Below are 17,172 nucleotides of genomic sequence, written 5' to 3' on the forward strand. Positions count from 1 at the left end.
TACATAGAAATAAGATTTCAGACTGAGCAAAGCGTTCCTTAGTAGATGCTGTTTTGAAGAAAGCGAGAAAATGCTCATAATCCTGTGGAGGACACCGGGACTGGCCGCTCGAACCCAACCACATGAGAAAGAGGTGTTGTAGTCTTTCGAACCGGGCCAGCTGGGAAACGGCAGCACCGCTCCAAACAACGCTAGCGTACTCTATCAATGACCTCACATGACCGTTGAGGGCACAAAGCATAGCCTTGTGATTGAACCGCGCTTGACGAGGGCACGACGGCATTTGCACGCTTCGCATGAGATGGTCCAGCAGCCTGTTTGCTTTTGAGACAGCTGAATCTATGCGATTGGCAAAGGCGAGTTTGGTGTCCACGAAGACGCCGAGATCGCAAATCTGCTGGCAGCTATCCGAGCAGCAACCGTCTTATGCGTATGAGTAGTGAACAGGTGACGTGCAGAGGACAAATAAGATGGTATTGCACTTAGCTGGGTTCGATTTTGGTCCCTAGTTTTTGGACCATTCACAGAGGCGATCCAAATCCTCCTGAAGTGTAAGACAATCCACCACGTTGTCGATTCGGTGATACATTTTCACATCATCGGAGTACATAGGGCATTCACTCTCATTGAGGTCAGGAACATCAGCCAGAGAGCAGGAGAACAGCAACGCTCCCAGAATGCTGCCTTCCAGGACACCAGATCGCACTGGAATCCAGTCAGACTGCTTGCCGTTCGGCATTACGCGTTGTGAACGATTGCTCAAGTACGATTCCAACCAGCTTTACGCGCGACCAGTGGTGCAAAAAGAATAGCGAAGCTCGTGTAGCAGAAGAAGGTGATGGTCATGAAAGCACGCTGGTGAATGCTGAAGAATAATCCGTGTAAATTGCATCTTTTTGTGTACCTTTTGAGGTAGATGTCCAGCAGTGTTCAAGAAAACATGAAAGGTTTGTGATGCACGAGCGCTTTGGAAAGAATCCGTACCAGAATGAGGGAATCGCGGGCAGACAAACCTGTGATAGGGTTTCGCTCACAATTTCCTCCAAAAGCTTCGAGCAGATAAAAAACAAAGACACAGACCTGTAATTTTCAGGCAGCTTTGTGGACCCCTTCTTGTGCACCGGTATTACATTCGTTTTCCTCCGCATGACGGGAAATACGCCAAAGTTTAGAGAAAGTTTGTATATTATCTCTAATGGAACAGCTAGCTCCTCGGCACATTCCCTGAGAATCTGGGCGCTGAGTCCGTCGGGACCGCAGGTCTTGTGCGCACTGAGATCGCGTATCAAGTGTGCTATACGGCCATGTGGTACAGTAAAACTGTCTTATCCAGGCGCATCCAGCAAAGGTGGGTCAGGCGATATACTAACCTCAGGGTCGCAGAACTTACGAGCAAAACGCATATTCAGACAGTTGGTACGCTCCTCATCACCCTTTTACACATTGCCATCGCACCCAAGAACGGGAGATATGTGCGCTGATGACTTAAAGGTCTTAACAAAGGACCAATAACGTTTCGAGCTGTCCGTGACGTGCGTGTCCGTGACCGCACTTGACCCAACGAATATTCGTGATGTTTAGCATCAGGTGCTGTTTTGAAGTCGGCCGTAGCAGTACAGTGCCAGGTAATATTTTCGGCGGTCGGAAGCACTTTCTCACGTCTGTGAGCCATCTCCTTGTCACGCAGCAAGTCTCGAACAGACCGGCCAAACTATGGAGGAAATTTCTTTCGGAGCTCAACAACAGGTATGAAGTCTGCAGCGACAGCAAATACAAGATCATAGAACAGGTGGAGAGCATCACGTGTGTGTGTGTGTCATTGGGGTTTTACGACGCACTCAGCTGCTGAGGCTATATGGCGTCGCCTGCCTCTCACCCTGCCAGGAAGGGCGGGCACAGCGGGGAATCGAGCCCCGTCCTCTGGTTTCCCAGACGCGCATCATCAACACTTAAATAATTTAGAATGCGCCAAGGAATAAGCCCGAGATTAGCGCGCAGCCCGTTGAAGTAGTAACGGTGATCTACAAACATACAGCAGAGCAATCATACGATCAGTTTTCAGTAGTCATGAGGGGGGAGGGCAGCCGGGTCAGGGCAGCGACTGCCGACAGCGGGCAGGAGCAGAGCTCAGGAAGGAATATCCGAAAGAACGGCCTTTATTCCGTGATTTTTTTCAGGAGAAACCCCGCATTTATTGATTTTGTCAAGAAAAGAAGATAAGAAGGTCGGACGAACACTCAATTGCTGTGCTTTTGTCTTTTGTTTCACCAGTTCGTTGCCAGTGGCGTCCCACTAATGTGGGACCCTTTTTGTGTTTTTCTGTGATTAATGTGGACCCTCGGGTGGATGCGGAAGGCCGCGAGTATCACATAAACCAATATCCGGCCTTCGCCCCTCCAAAGGTCGTTAACCTCGACGCCCCCGCTGTGGCGGGCGCGGAGTTTGCTGACCTTGCGAGCCACCCGTGAGCCGCTGACAAACACACTTCAGGTCCAAGTGCTGACATCTATTGTGCCAATGATCATAAACCATACACCATCGTGCCAATGGTGTGCGGTGGCAACAGGGATGGAAGGAATCACGCGTTAGGTGGAAGTCGTGCTCCACCACGATCCACAACGATAATGCAACTAGCCACTAACCTTCCGCCGACAGCGCGATGAGACTGCTTTCCATTTGCTGCCATCGGTGTGTTGTCGGCATCTTCGTCTCAAGACATCCGCTCGCCTCTCTCCACCAGTCGTTGACCTTTACGTGGCGCCCCGGAACGCACCATTCGTGCACCAGTGCGTTTGCGATATCCTCAACTCACTCAGTTCAGTTCGAAATTTAAGTTGAATGTTACAGGGCTAATGAACGTGATTCTCTGCTGATGATTGTGCGGCTATGTAAAAAATCAAGCATTGTTTTCAACAGTCGTCACGATGAGTCCACATTCAGAATTTTATGGAGTGGGCGAATGCCTGCCTCGACCACCCGCCAATCAAATGCAGGGTGTTCCACGAAAATGTCAGCTTTTAAAGTGCACGTTAGGGTTGTAAAAATAGGCCAAGCATGAACATTTGAACATGAACATGAACACAAGCATGAACAAAATAGAACAAGCGGTTGAAAATTGCCGGACTTTTAGATTGGTGTCTTTCACACAGTTTTTTGCCTGGGAGCTGCAGAAGCAGGCCTCCGTCCCGCTCTCAGAGGCTGAACGCGTCATTCGCAAGACACTGGCTGGCGTGGGGGTTCGGGAGGCTTGAAAAATGCGTTCATGTTCCCGGGCTGTCGTGTGTGCTGCGGGCAACTCGTGTCTTGCTAGACAGATGAACGGTAACTACAAAAAGTCGTATGTCCAAATGTTCAAAGATGACGTGAAGGAACATCTTAATAAATCTAGTCTCATACACACCGGGTGCTTTGTTGTGTTGACGTTACAAAACATTGACGATTCAATCGAGACCTTACTCGAGTTCCTTTCTACGAAGTTTGCGTCTTTGACAGGCTTCCCATTTGTTAAAACAGCGTGTGTAAATGCCGGCGCTGGGGGCCCCGAGGACCGGTTTTTTCCAAACCAAACCGGTTTTCCAAACCGGTGACTGTATAAGCTCTCCGGGTACGCATGCGCTTCATACTTCCATGACCTTGTCCTGGAAGTGTGAATGCTGCGAGAGTCGCTGAGCGTTCTGGAGCGGCAGTCCGCGAGGTCCTGAACACAATATGCCATAGTTGCTGTTTTCGTGATGGTGCTTTTTGGTTGAGATCATAACAAAACTCACAAAAATGGCTAAACTTGTCTGCACCATTTGCATAGTACCTGGACATAGCAAGCACAGCAACATAGTGAACAGCTTACGACGAAAACTTACACAGTAAATTTAAACGTCGGTTGTATAGTTGTAGGTTCAAATACGGCTCCGAGAGTGCTCTGACATGATAATGTCCAGTGTGTGATGCACAGTGGGATGTGTCATCGAGCTGATGAATGTCTTGGATTCAACTGAGACAAAGGTTTTCCCTGACACATGGATTAAAATAAACTTTTAGGTCTGTCGCATCGGACCAATGTTGATGTTCGTGGAGCAAGAGCAGTTTTTCTTCGATAGGCCAAGAAAATCATATTGGATACTAGCGTCACCTGTATACTATGCACTGGCGTCATCCTCCAAGTTTCAATCTTGCCACTTTCCACCCTATTGGTACCTGGTGGATTAAGTATGAAAAAGATATCCCGAAGAACACCAGGAAAGCATTGCCAAACAGCTATGTAGTACACTTTTTATCAAAACATGAATTTTTGGTAAGAACCAAAACTGTGTAATTCTGAAACTGCTCCAGCGGACCGGGGTAAGTCCATGGTTACAATTGTTTACGCATCAATATGACGTTGATTTGCAGTTTAAATTTCTGTTGTGTGGGCGATACAATTTCAACGAATAACGAATAACGGATTCCAACACGGGCCCGTATATGGTAGGTGACGACAACGCCGACTATTCGCTCCTGGTGAGACCGCTGTCACTGCAGACCGTAACGTTAACGATCTAACATCGCTCTGGCGGTTGACAGTTACGGTGGTTCAAACCGGGCCGCTGCTGCTGTCATCAATGCCTCCCATCAGGGTGGCACAGACGGGCTGGCTGCTTGAAATCAAATATCGTAGGCCCTAAGAAGATATGGCGCGCAAGAGACAGAGCAAGGAAAGAGACGGCTCATTAAAATGCTGAATCAATCTACGAGTCAGGTTTCACCATTCTCTACTTCGACGACCGCGAAGACAGGACCTACATGAGCCACACACAGCCACGCGTATGCTATCGAAAAACACGTGGTTATCATCACTGAGCCAGGCAGCCGCCCCTGGCTCACTTCACGTCCAAGTCCTGCCTCGCCCTGTACTTGCTCAACCGGCCACACTCCGTGAGCATGCAGTGCGACGGTCACATCAATGTACTCAGTTGCGACGGCACGGCCGTCAACACCCGGATGACAGGCGGCGTATTCCGGCTGTTCGAGCTGGTCACCGAGTCACCCGTACACTGGTTCATCTGCCAGCGGCACGACAACGAGCTGAACCGCCTCCCTCTGCTGCTGAGCCTGGACGGCAAGACCACGCAATCGGAGCCTGGACGGCAAGATCACGTAATCGGAGCCTGGACGGCAAGACCACGTAATCGGAGCCTGGACGGCAGGACCACGCAATCGGAGCCTGGACGGCAAGACCACGTAATCGGAGCTTGGACGGCAAGACCACGTAATCGGAGCCTGGACGGCAAGACCACGCAATCGGAGCCTGGACGGCAAGACCACGTAATCGGAGCCTGCACAGCAAGACCAAGTAATCGGAGCCTGGACGGCAAGACCACGTAATCGGAGCCTGGACAGCAAGACCACGCAATCAGAGCCTGGACGGCAAGATCGCGCAATCGGAGCCTGGACGGCAAGACCACGCAATCGGAGCATGGACGGCAAAACCACGTAATCGATAGGCTATGCCGGGGCACGTGCCGAACCTGCCGTTCGACCTGATCCAGCGGCTGAGCACCGACTAGCAGCTGCTGTGCCTGCTGATCTGTGACTTTCAAAACTATTTCGACCAGACCGCGACAGCCCGTCGGCGAATCGGACCATCAAAGCGCGCCTGATAAATATGAAAAAGCATTATCTTCGAATCTATAGCCGCGAACATTTCAACTTTATCACGTATCATTTGGTATTTTATGCGTTCACTGTTGAGCATTTACTCATCAGATGTTGTGCCATAGTACGTCAAATCATTCACTCGTTGGCTTATGCTACCTAGTATATTTGTTAATATGCATTTCGTTGCATTCAGGGATTCTGAAACGTATTCGACGTGATTACATGCACTAAAGAGGCGTCATAATTTTTGTATGATCTAATGCTCAATTCGAAACGAATTGTTATCTATTCGCTTTTCTTTCAGATGGTTGGCTCTGGCCGCTCTGGCTATCTTAGCTTACATCTCTGTCGAGACCTCCAGCAGCGCTCTCAGAGACCTCGTCCCGTACCTGGTTGACCACTGTGTGCTGTTGTGGTTCCCCCCCAGGCAGAACAGCAGCTACGACTTTGGCCCGCGCAACTTATTCCGGAGCGTCGCATTGTTCCGCGAGCTGCCGCAGTACACACAGGCCACGGTACAGCCAGTCCCCCAGTGCAAAATGTCGAAAAGGGTCGTAAAAAAGGGTCGTTCTGGGCCCGTCCAGAACAGCTGCTGCTGGCCATGGCGGCGAACGAGAACTGTATGGTCCGCGAGCGGGCGGCTCGGGTTGTTGCGCCGCATGTGAGCAGCAAACCGAGGATCTTCTTCAGCAAGTCTTCACCATCCCAGCGATAAGTTTCGAGGCCGTAAGGTACAACGAACTGCTCTCCTGGCGCGGACCAGTCACACAGCCTCCACTGCGAGACCTCAGCGACGGCGTGCCGTGGGACAAGGTGCAGGCTCCGCTGACCATCCCACCCTATCCGGTTCACACCCAGGCGGTGGAGAGGGCTGCGCGCACTGTCACCGAAGCGTGTTCGGCGGAGATGGGAGAAGAGGCGCAGTGTGTCCTCATCGCGGCCAGTTTAAGGCAACGCTAGATTCTCCGCAGCGTCAACTCTGAGAAAGACCTGTTCTGAATGTAAGCTGGTGGTTGCTAATTAATCACATCCTCAAAAGTATCAGACACCGTTCCGACTTCATTCCATTACACAATCGCTCGAATCTTTATCTATCTTATGTCTCAATGGGTCAATATGAAAATATGCAACGTGCTTCTGTTTCAGCAGCACGGCGCGAGGCAAGTTGGAGACGTGCAGCCCATAGAATGGGGACGCAGCGCCGCGGATCAACCAGCCTGGCAGCGGCTAGTGCAGCAGTGCCTGGGCACGCGCCGCATCGCAGAGTGAAACCAGCGCCACGCTGTCAGGAATGCCTGAGGCTTGAGCTGGAGGTTCGGCAATATGTAGGGTAGCGTGTGTCGTCAGTAACAAAACCAAGTGGGACAAATAAATTATTTGGCGCTGGAGTCTAAAAGCACACGGCATGGCAAAGGTTCTTCCCAAAAACTTAAATTCGTGAGTCGCGAGTCGATCGAAATATCGACGTAAAACGACGCCCGGCGTTGCAGTCACCCAATGCTAGGCGGCGTCTGCTGCCGCAGGTAACACCGAGCAGTGGCAAGCGACACAAAATAACTTTGCGCAAAGAAACGATGCTACTGAGCGCTCCTTAAGCCATCGTACGAGAATACCCCGGTCTAAAGTCTAATATGCGGATCAGACATTGCCGATTGATTGCCTCTTAGCGGAAACTTTATGTGCTGTTGAGCATGAACTCGTACGAATATGTTGGTTAGCATTGCTTAAAACTTTCACTTCTCTAAAACAACTCACGTGATGCAAACAAAGCTATGTGTAGGATATGACTCAGAATATTTTGTCTGGCGTATAACTTAACACATACGGTAAGTTCTGTAGCCTGTACCACGGACGTAGAGGGGGGGGGGGGCGGTAAGGTGACCCCATGCACATCTTGCTCGATGCCGAGCCTGTGTAGTCAGTGCACCGGCCCAAACAGCAACTGCTCACAGACTGGAAACCCCAACCGCGTGTTGGCAGAGATCGCACAGTAGCAGAAAGACCTTCGCAGCTGGGCTCCACATAGTGTCGAAGCTCCAGCTCCAGCCGCAGACGTCCTCGGCAGTGCGGCGCTGCGTCGCGCTCCTAGTGTGAATCAGATAGGGCAAGATGGCCAGCGGTGCCTGCACTTTGTTCTACAGCGCTGAGTCGCCGAGGTTTCGCAGTGGGGCTGTGTGAATGGTCCTTGCCAGGGAATCAGTTCGGTGTACCTCACGGCCTCGAAGTTTAACGCTGAAATGACGAAGACCCTGTGCTTTTCGAAAAAACCCTCGGTTTGCTGCTCACGAGCGGCGTGGTGATCGGAACCACCTGCTCGCGGACCATGTGGTTCTAATCCCACACCATGTCCAGCAGCAGCTGTTCCGGACGGACCCAGTACCCGTCACTCTGGAGGACTGGCTGCACCGTGGCCTATGTGTGCTGCGGCAGGTCGCAGAGCAGAGAGATGCTCCGGAACAAGTTGCCTAAGCCAAAGTCGCAGCCGCCGTTTTCCCAGATGGCGGACCATACCGACACATAGTGGCCGACCACGCACTGGACGAGGTCCTTGAGAGCGCTGCTGGAGGCCTCGGTAGAGATGTGAACTAGGAGCAGACCAGCGGCCAGTGTCGACTATCTGAAAACGAAGGCGAATATATTAGAACAATTTGCTACGAACTGAGCATTGGATCATACAAAAATCATTGCGCCTTTTTGGCGTATGTAACTATGCTGATACCCAAAGTCCTCAAATGTGACAGAATACATATAAACAAGTATGCTAGTCAGCATGAACCAACCAGTGAATGATGCGACATACTACGGCACAAGGTATGGTAATAAGTAAATGCTCAACAGTGAGCACATGGTATATCGATTGATACTTGATGGACTTTAAACACTCATTGCTATAAACTCGAAGATAGTGCGCTTTCATATTTACCTGACGTGGTGCCATGGTCCGATTCGCCGCTGGGCTGCCACGTTTCGGACAAAGCAGTTTTGAACGCCGGAGGCCAGAAGGTTGGTGCTCAGCTGCTGAATCAGGTCGACCGGCAAGTTTGGCACGCGCCCCGACCTAGCCTTGAATGCTATAACGTCCCTCCCCAGGCCTCTCCGGCACAGGTCTGCCGATAGGTCCAGACAAATTTCGATTCCGTGGTCGTGCCGTCCAAGCTCAGCAGCAGATGGAGGAGGTTCGGCTCGTTGCCACGCAGCTGGCAGATGAACCAATGTGCGGGTGACTCGGTGGCCAGCTCAAACAGCCGGAACACGTCGCCTATCGCTTTGGTGTTGACGGCCGTGCCATCGCAGCCGGGCACATTGATGTGACCGTCGCACTGCGGGCTCACGGAGTGTAGCTCGTTGAACAAGTGCGGGGCGCGGCCGAACTCAGACGTAAAATGAGTCACGAGGCGGCTGCCTGACTCGATGATGACAGCTACGTAATTTTCGACGGCATTCGTCTGGCTCTGTGTGGCTCATGTAGCTTTTGCCTTCGCGACCGTCGTAGTAGAGGATGGTCAAACCTGACTCGTGGATTGCTCCAGCATTTTGACGAGCCGCCTCTTTTCTCCCTCTGTTTCTTGCGCGGCAGATCCTCTTAGGATCTACGATATTTGATTTCAAGTAGCCAGTCCATCTCTGCTGTCTTGTTGAAAGGCGATGATAGCAGCAGCGACCCGTTTCGAGTCACCTTAGCTGTCAACCGCCAGAGCGGTGTTAGTCAGATCGTTAACGTTATAATCCACAGTGGCATTGGTCTCAACCGGAACGAACAATCGGCGTCGTCGCCATCTTCCACCATGTACGGAATCGTGAATGAGTACATGAGTCCGTTTTCTCACCTGACTCGCCAGCGCTGAGACCACTTGGTCACGTGCAGGAGCAGGCTCGTGGTCCACGCTAGCAGCCAGCGCTGGCTCGGCAGGCGGCGCGGGCTCGACAGTCGGCGGGGAAGGCGACTCAGGTTCAGCAGCAGACACCGCCTCACGGGCGGCCGAGCCACGACGCCCCTGGAGTTGTCTGGCCACCCTCCGCATCTCGCGAGCCTCCCTAGTCGCAATCGTATTCCGTCCATATGACCCCTGGGTAAGCTTCCGCTGCCTGCACTGGTCCTTCATGGCAACCTCCTCCTGATACACTGTGTAGGCAACTGGGCATGGAAAGCTGCACTGAGGCTTGCACTGGCATTTCGCGACAGTAAAAAGCTTGTTGAATTTCGTGGTGGCGGCGTTGCTGTGTCACTCTCTTTCTTTCTTTGATTTCTTGCTGACAGCTCTGTTGGGATGATATCAATCACTCTCGATCAATTTTGTCACATATTTTAGATCATGAATAGGGATCGTCTCGTCGGTCCACAGTACTCTGATTTCTACCGTCGCGGTCTTGGAGATGGTATTAGTGAGATTCCTCTTCGATTCGCTCAGTCACCTGATGTAGCTCAAGGCTTTCTCTTAGTCGGCAGCTGGTGGTGGGACGGTAGAGCCGGGTGGCCTGTCACATATTTTTTTTGTGCGCGACCGTGTAGCCTTCGGCATACTCACGCAAGTAATTGTTCGAAAGAAATGTTTCAGTACTGGCAAAACTAAAGTAATAGGCCCATATCTCCCACGCAAAAAGCACAAACTGCAAATCAACATCACAATGATGCGTTAGCAATAACAAACTTGAGCCTAACCCGGTCTGCTGGGGCATTCTCATAGCTGCACAGCTTTGGGTTTTACCAAAAATTAATGTTCTTTACTAAAAAGTTAGCTTAAAAGCTGTTCAGCAATGTTTTGCTGGTGCTCTTTATGATACTATTTCATACTTAAACTGCCAAGTACCAGTAGTGTGGGAAATGGCAGCTTTGAGACTTGTTGGAGGATGATCCATGTGCGTTGAATAGGTGGCGCTAGTATAGAATGCAGTTTTCTTGGCCTATCAAAGAAAAACTGCTCTCGCCTAACGAATATCAACATCGGTGCGGTACGAGAGACTTGAAAGATTTTCATTAAGCCGTGTGCCAAGGGAAAGCTTTGTCTCAGCTGATTCCACGGGATTCACCCGCTCGATGACACACCCCGATGTAGAGCCCAGCTGCGACAGTATTGTTACCGTGCGACCTCCGCAAACACGCGTTTTGGGTTTCCGGTGTACAAGCAGTCTTGTTTGGGCTGGTAAATCGAATATGCAGACTCGGCCAGGAACAAGTTGTGCTTAGGATCACCACGCCCTCCACGCCCTCCACCCTCCACGCCCGGGGTGCAAACTCTAGGGCCTTGCTATATGCATAAAGTTGTACACCAGATAAAATATTCTGAGTCATATGGTATGCATGGTTTTGTTTTCGGCATGTGAGTTGTCTTCGAGGAATGAACGCCTGAGACAATACTAAACAACGTACTCGTGTAACGAGTTCGTACTCAACAACGCATAGCGTTGCCGTGATTTGGCAATCAATCGGCAATGTCTGGTCCGCATATTTGACCTTAGACCGGGACATTTTTGTACGACGGCTTGAGAAGCCCTCGGTAGCGTGGTTTCCATACGCGAAGCTATTCTGAATCGGTTGCCGCCCGCGGCATGGTGTTACCTGCGACGGCCTACGGCGCCCAGCATACGGTGACTGCAACGCCGGGCGCCAGGTTACAGCAACATTTGGATCGGCTTGCGCGTCTCGAATTTAAGTTTTTGGGAAAAACGTTTGCCATGTCGTGTACTTCTGGGCTCAGGTGCAAAGGATTTTTTGTTTCCCTTGGCTTTGTTTCTGATGACACACCCTAATGCACAATCTGATGTGCATGCCTACTAACGTACAACGCATCGGAGTGGCACTTCCGTGTTTCTTTTGTTAAGTATTATATGCATGCACATGATCCATAGAATGCATGCACATAGTTGAATAGATGCCTGCCCACAACTGAACATATGCGGGTATATGCTCATTATATACATAAATATAATTCAAATGTATACAAATCATTTAATGGATGTATGTGCATAGCTCAATAGATGTTTGTTTAATTGTGGGCAGTGGGGAAAACAGAAATCACGAGTGGTTGCACGCTTGCTTCGCTGCGCAGATAAAAAACGCAGAAATTTTGATTATCCATCTTTTGCAGTTTAAATCACGGTTCTAGGTGCCCTGGTGGCCGAGATGTGGCACAAAATGTGAAAAACAACCGGCACCAGCCAAATCTGTCTTGCTGGCTCGTGCATGCGTTACACGCAGTACGTGCGACGTGACAATTCATGCAACGTGGTGCACGTGGAACGCGGCACGTGCGACATTACATCTTGCATCACGTGATGGCCAGTTGGAAGTGGCACGCTTCGATAAGGAATTCTGAGTGTATCCGTTTCTTGGGTGCAGAGATTTGGCAGTGTGAACCCGTGGAAGAGAGATAAGTTAATCATTGAGCGCGTGCTGTGTGGTGCATGCGACCGTGGCATTTTGCATGGCACATCTTCTCGTGCCACTCCCGGGCTGCTCTGACCCGCCGTTGTCGAGATCTCGGTGAGAGATGGCGTAATCGGTCAGATGCAAATTATTATGGTGGTCAGTCACGTGATCAGACGGCCGTTCAACCCTTAAACAACCGCAGGCATCACCCGAAACACCGCACAGCGCCGTTCCGTCGCGGCGTAAAAAGCCGCCATGCAACCCATTAATATAGGCTAATTACGGAGCAAACCATTGTAAAGATATGCTATCAACAAAAGGATGGTATAGGGAGAAAATGAACTGGCCAACACGCTGGTGTAGTTTTCAACGCTAAATCATGAATAGTTTTGACGGTAGCGGCTTGTGTTCGGCACTGGTTTTTAAAACTTGGCCGTTTACAGCATGCTTGCAATTTGCAGCGCAACGGTCCGTTGTGTCCACGTGCACAACCAACAGCAGCCTCGCGTCTCCGAGTCCGGTGAGTGCGCGACCATACATAGTAGACAAACGTTGCGCCTTATATACTAGGACCATCGCAAACGAGTCGTCGTCGCATGTTACGGAAATGATGTGATAATTAACCAATGATAACCGAGTACGATTTCGTGCGATGGTCGGCTAAGCCAATTACAGAGTGGGGTATTGCCTTGCGATCCCGGAACTATCTGCTACAGTGGATAGCTGAGTGAGGGCGACTTCTTAAAGGAGGTATTGAACCTCATTGTTCGTGCGAAAGAGTTCGTTAGTATTCCGGAGGACCATCGACTTGAGACGCCGAAAGAATAGAGTCTCTATTAGCCAAAGCGTTGCAAGGCAAAGGTGAGAGAGGGGCTGGAAGGGCGGCGTCGCACACTCCGAAGTCGTCGTCGTCGTAAACGCTGTCGCGGCTCGCGTCCAGCCGCGCCGGCGGAGTCTGAACGTGGACTGACCGGCAGGGACCGTGCGTCCTGTCCCCGTAAACCCAAGTGGGCTTATGGGCTCAAGATGGTGGGAACCAATCGGCAGAGGGGTCGCTCACACCCTCGCGGAGCCGCCGCCGCCGCGCCGGCAGCGATGACCCGTTTGCTCGCTAACACTCATTACCGCAAGTTCCAATGGAACAGATGGCATGTGGTGAGTGATCAGTTTGTCCCACGCCTGGGTTTGAACGAAGGCGAATGTAGTAGCTGCACATAATGTAACCAAGTGTTTCACCACAACTTCTCTGTATTTTGGTCTTGCACCGCAGGAGCCCCTGACGGTGCACCTACCCTCGCTGCTCTCCCAACCGCGACTCCCCACAGCGGGGGCCGCGAGCCGGGGCCGTGCGAACGAGCCGGGGCCGTGCGAACTGCGGCGGCGGCGCGCGTCTGCCGCGCAGCCGGGGCCGGTCTGCGAACCTGACCACGTGCCGCGCCCCGCCCCAGCAGGGGCACAGGACACAAAGTACAACTGCACTTCGAACACCCCACCCTGATCCTGATGATCAACAAGTACACAATCGCACGGACCTTTGCTCTCCTTCGCTCCGACGCGGCAACACTCGCTCGTCACCGTCGCCTGTCACACCGGCACCATCATTAGCAGCCACACCGCCTTTTCGGCCACGAAGCGGCTGGCTGTGGCCGGCCGCTGCTCAGCCGGCCTCGGGAGGCTAGCCCTTCGCTACATCGGCAGCGGGAGACCACTCCAGCGCCCCACCGGCCGCGGGAGACCGACCCGTCGCTCCACTGTCCGCGGGAGGCTGCTCCACCGCTCCACCGGCCGCGGGAGGCTGCTCCACCGCTCCACCGGCCGCGGGAGGCTGCTCCACCGCTCCACCGGCCGCGGGAGGCTGCTCCACCGCTCCTCCGGTCACAGGAGGCTGCTCCACCGCTCCACCGACCGCGGGAGGCTGCTCCACCGCTCCTCCGGTCACGGGAGGCTGCTCCACCGCTCTACGCCATCTGCAGCACTGGCGCTGGCGTCCGCCCACTTCCAGGCGACCGTCCACGCCTGCTGCTCGCCGCTCTCTGCCCCCGGCCATGGCCGGCCGGCTCGGGTGACACGACAGCGGCTGTGCTCACATCACAAGCCGCTGCCATCACCGGAGACGCCGACCCAGCCGGCAGTGCATCGGCCCCGAACTGCACTGCATTCGACGCACTGACGGACACGCCCCGAAGCACCCTCACGCCGTTCATTCCCAGAATGAACCCGAAGTTCAGCGGCTTACAGACAGTCACAAGTACCTCTATTCGGGCCGCACCCGACACTGTGCTCGCAGTCACTTGTCCGGTACCTTCGCACGTGTAGCTGTCTCTACTTTCTCAAGCCAGTCCATTTTGCCGAAATGGCTTGTAACGGGACGCTAAGTGTTTCACCACGTGTTTTTCGCTAAGTGTTCTCTTCTCCGTATTTTGGTCTCGCACCGCAGGAGCCCCTGACGGTGCACCTACCCTCGCTGCTCTCCCAACGGCGACTCCCCACAGCGGGGGCCGCGAGCCGGGGCCGTGCGAACTGCGGCGGCGGCGCGCGTCTGCCGCGCAGCCGGGGCCGGCCTGCGAACCTGATCACGTGCCGCGCCCCGCCCCAGCAGCGGCGCAGGACACAACGTACAACTGCACTACGAACACGTAACCCACCCGGCCCTGCAGCTGATGTAATCGCGCACCACCCGACCGAGGGCAAGCCACTCGGCCGGCGGGTCCAGTTATTCAAGGTGTCCTAGAAGCGCCGGAACGCTTCACACCTCGCTGTCCGCCGTGCTGGGCGGACTGCGAGGAGAAACCAGAGAAACCAGAGAAACCAGAGAAACCAGAAGTTTTTCTGGGCGGCATGTCCTAGCTCCACCGAAACCACCATCTCCGTCATCCCCGCCCCGGATGCGCTCCTGGAACATGTTCTTCCGCTTTGCAGTGTTTAGCCACGTCGATGCGTTCCTCGCCAGGTTCATTGTTTCGGCTACCAGCGGCACTTCTTTTGCTTCCTCAACAAGCGTTAGGCCCAACACGTGGCTGGGACAGTGCGCGATGTTGGACTTAGGCTGCTTCTGGAAAAGCTTGCCTGCCCTCCAGACACCCTGCGATACATCTTACTGTCACCATAAACACAATCGTTCGCACAAGGTCCGTGCCACTAAGCAATCTGATCATGGCATCCTTCTCAACACCAAACAAAGACACGGCGCCAGCGTTGGGACACTCACACATGCCCATGAAGACTTCGTATGGCTTCGAGTCATCCACGTGCCTGAAGCAGACGGACAGCTGTTCGGTGGCTGATGCGTCGGTGGTGACGTCCGCGATCAGCGAAAAGAAACGCACCGCTCTCACCTCCTGGAGTAACTCCTGCTGCTCGCATCGCCACCATGATGCTCAGTAGGTCATGTTGAATCTCATAAGTCAGGAAATTTGTTTTGCGGTTAACCCACGAGCTCATCTCGAGGCCAGTGGCAATACGATCTGGGATGAGTCTTTTCAAGTTACCATCGTTGTCAAAATGCCCCGGAAAGCCATGCCGCACCGAGCCTAGCCTTGCAGCTCACAGATCACTTCAGAGCAGGCTTTTCGATTCGCGGCCTGCTCTCCTTAAAAACAGCTCTGGCTTCGACAGTTGAAAAACGTCACTTTCCAAGCCTAACGTGGGTCATGTCTGAGTTTAACCAGACGTGACCCATCCCGGGCCTGAAGGATGAGAGGTGCTTTTTCGGCACATGAGATGCCTATCTTCTCAGCCTAAAATGGACGGTCACTCCATTAATAAGAACTCTCTTGAGCCGAATATGGCCCTTCCCTGGCTTGAAAGGGTCCCTTCGGAACCAACCAGGTGCCTTTCCTACCCAAAAACGGGCCCTTTTTTAGTTTACGATGAGCCTTTCCTGATCGCAGATGTGCCATTCCCAGGCCTTAACTTACATGGACGTTTCTTATCTGGAAATGGGCTCTTTTCAGACCTGAGACGGTCTCATCATATGTTAGAGGCGGGGCGCATGCCGGGGGGGGGGGGGGGGGGGGGGGGGGGGCATCGGGGGCACATCGTGTCTCCCCTCTGGTCCGGACGGGCCCTTAGGGCTCCTCGGGACCGACGATCAAAGGCCCAACTAGTGGTCCCGAAGAGTTGGCCAGAGGCTGTATCAAAGGAACCCGACCTGCAAATGCCCATCAGAGGGCCTCTTGCGCCGACTGGGGGGGGGGGGGGGGAGGCCTGGGAACATTGAGGGTCCGCCAGTCGATTGGCCACCAAGAATTTCGAACGGCCTGCCCCGTGGCAGCCTAGGGCTAATTTCCAAAGCCGGGACCGTCCTGGCGCCTGCGATTGTCAGTCAGAGGACCCTTAGCATTGGTCAGCGTCCTGGAGGCAGTGAGGGACCGCTGTGTTGGTCCTTTAACCCCTGACCGGGAAAGACAATGGGGCGCCCCAGTGGTTTTCGTACGGGGTTCTTCTGTCCGCGAAAGGTAAGGGTCCCTTTAGTGTTCAATCCACTGGGCCCCTCCACGAACGCATTCGTCGGCATGATGATGCAAATGGAAAAAGCTGGGGCTCCTGGAAATAAAATGGGCCCATTCTGCTGGTTATTCGGGGCACCTTTTCACAGGGAGTCCTTGATCCAACTGCATGCCGCCTTCATCCCTCCCTGCCAAAACTGTATTACCTTTGGCCTGTTTGGCCTCTCCCCTGATATGAGATGGAGCTTGCGGGATCTGAGACAGGTTCCTTTTGGGATTGTGTGTTTAGACAGGCCATTTCCGGACCTGAAATGCCTGCTCTCTCAGTCTAAAAAGTGACATTTTGTGATTCAAGGAAGGTCCTACCTGAACCTACCATGGGCTTTTTCCAGACCTGAGAGGGCCCTTTCTGTGCCCACAATGGGCCCCACCCAGACCTGGGACGGACCACTACTCAGTTTGTGGCGGGCTTGTCCTGATAAGAAATAAGCCGTTTTGAGTCTACAATGAGCCCTTTTCAGACCGGAAAAGACGTCAATATAGATATCCCGTGCCTGAAACTGTTACAGGGGTTTCCTGCTTTGAAATTGACCCTTTCCGTGCTTGAGATGGGCTCTCTACGATACTTTGATAACACTAAATAAAAGAATGTCTTCAACAAATCCGCCGGGGACCCCATGTGGGCCACCTGAAATTTGTGGGAAAAGTAGTTTTGACCCTTGCCTC

Source organism: Pollicipes pollicipes, unplaced genomic scaffold, assembly GCF_011947565.3.
Source record: "Pollicipes pollicipes isolate AB1234 unplaced genomic scaffold, Ppol_2.1 Scaffold_4633;HRSCAF=5453_pilon_pilon_pilon, whole genome shotgun sequence".
Classification (NCBI taxonomy): domain Eukaryota; kingdom Metazoa; phylum Arthropoda; class Thecostraca; order Pollicipedomorpha; family Pollicipedidae; genus Pollicipes; species Pollicipes pollicipes.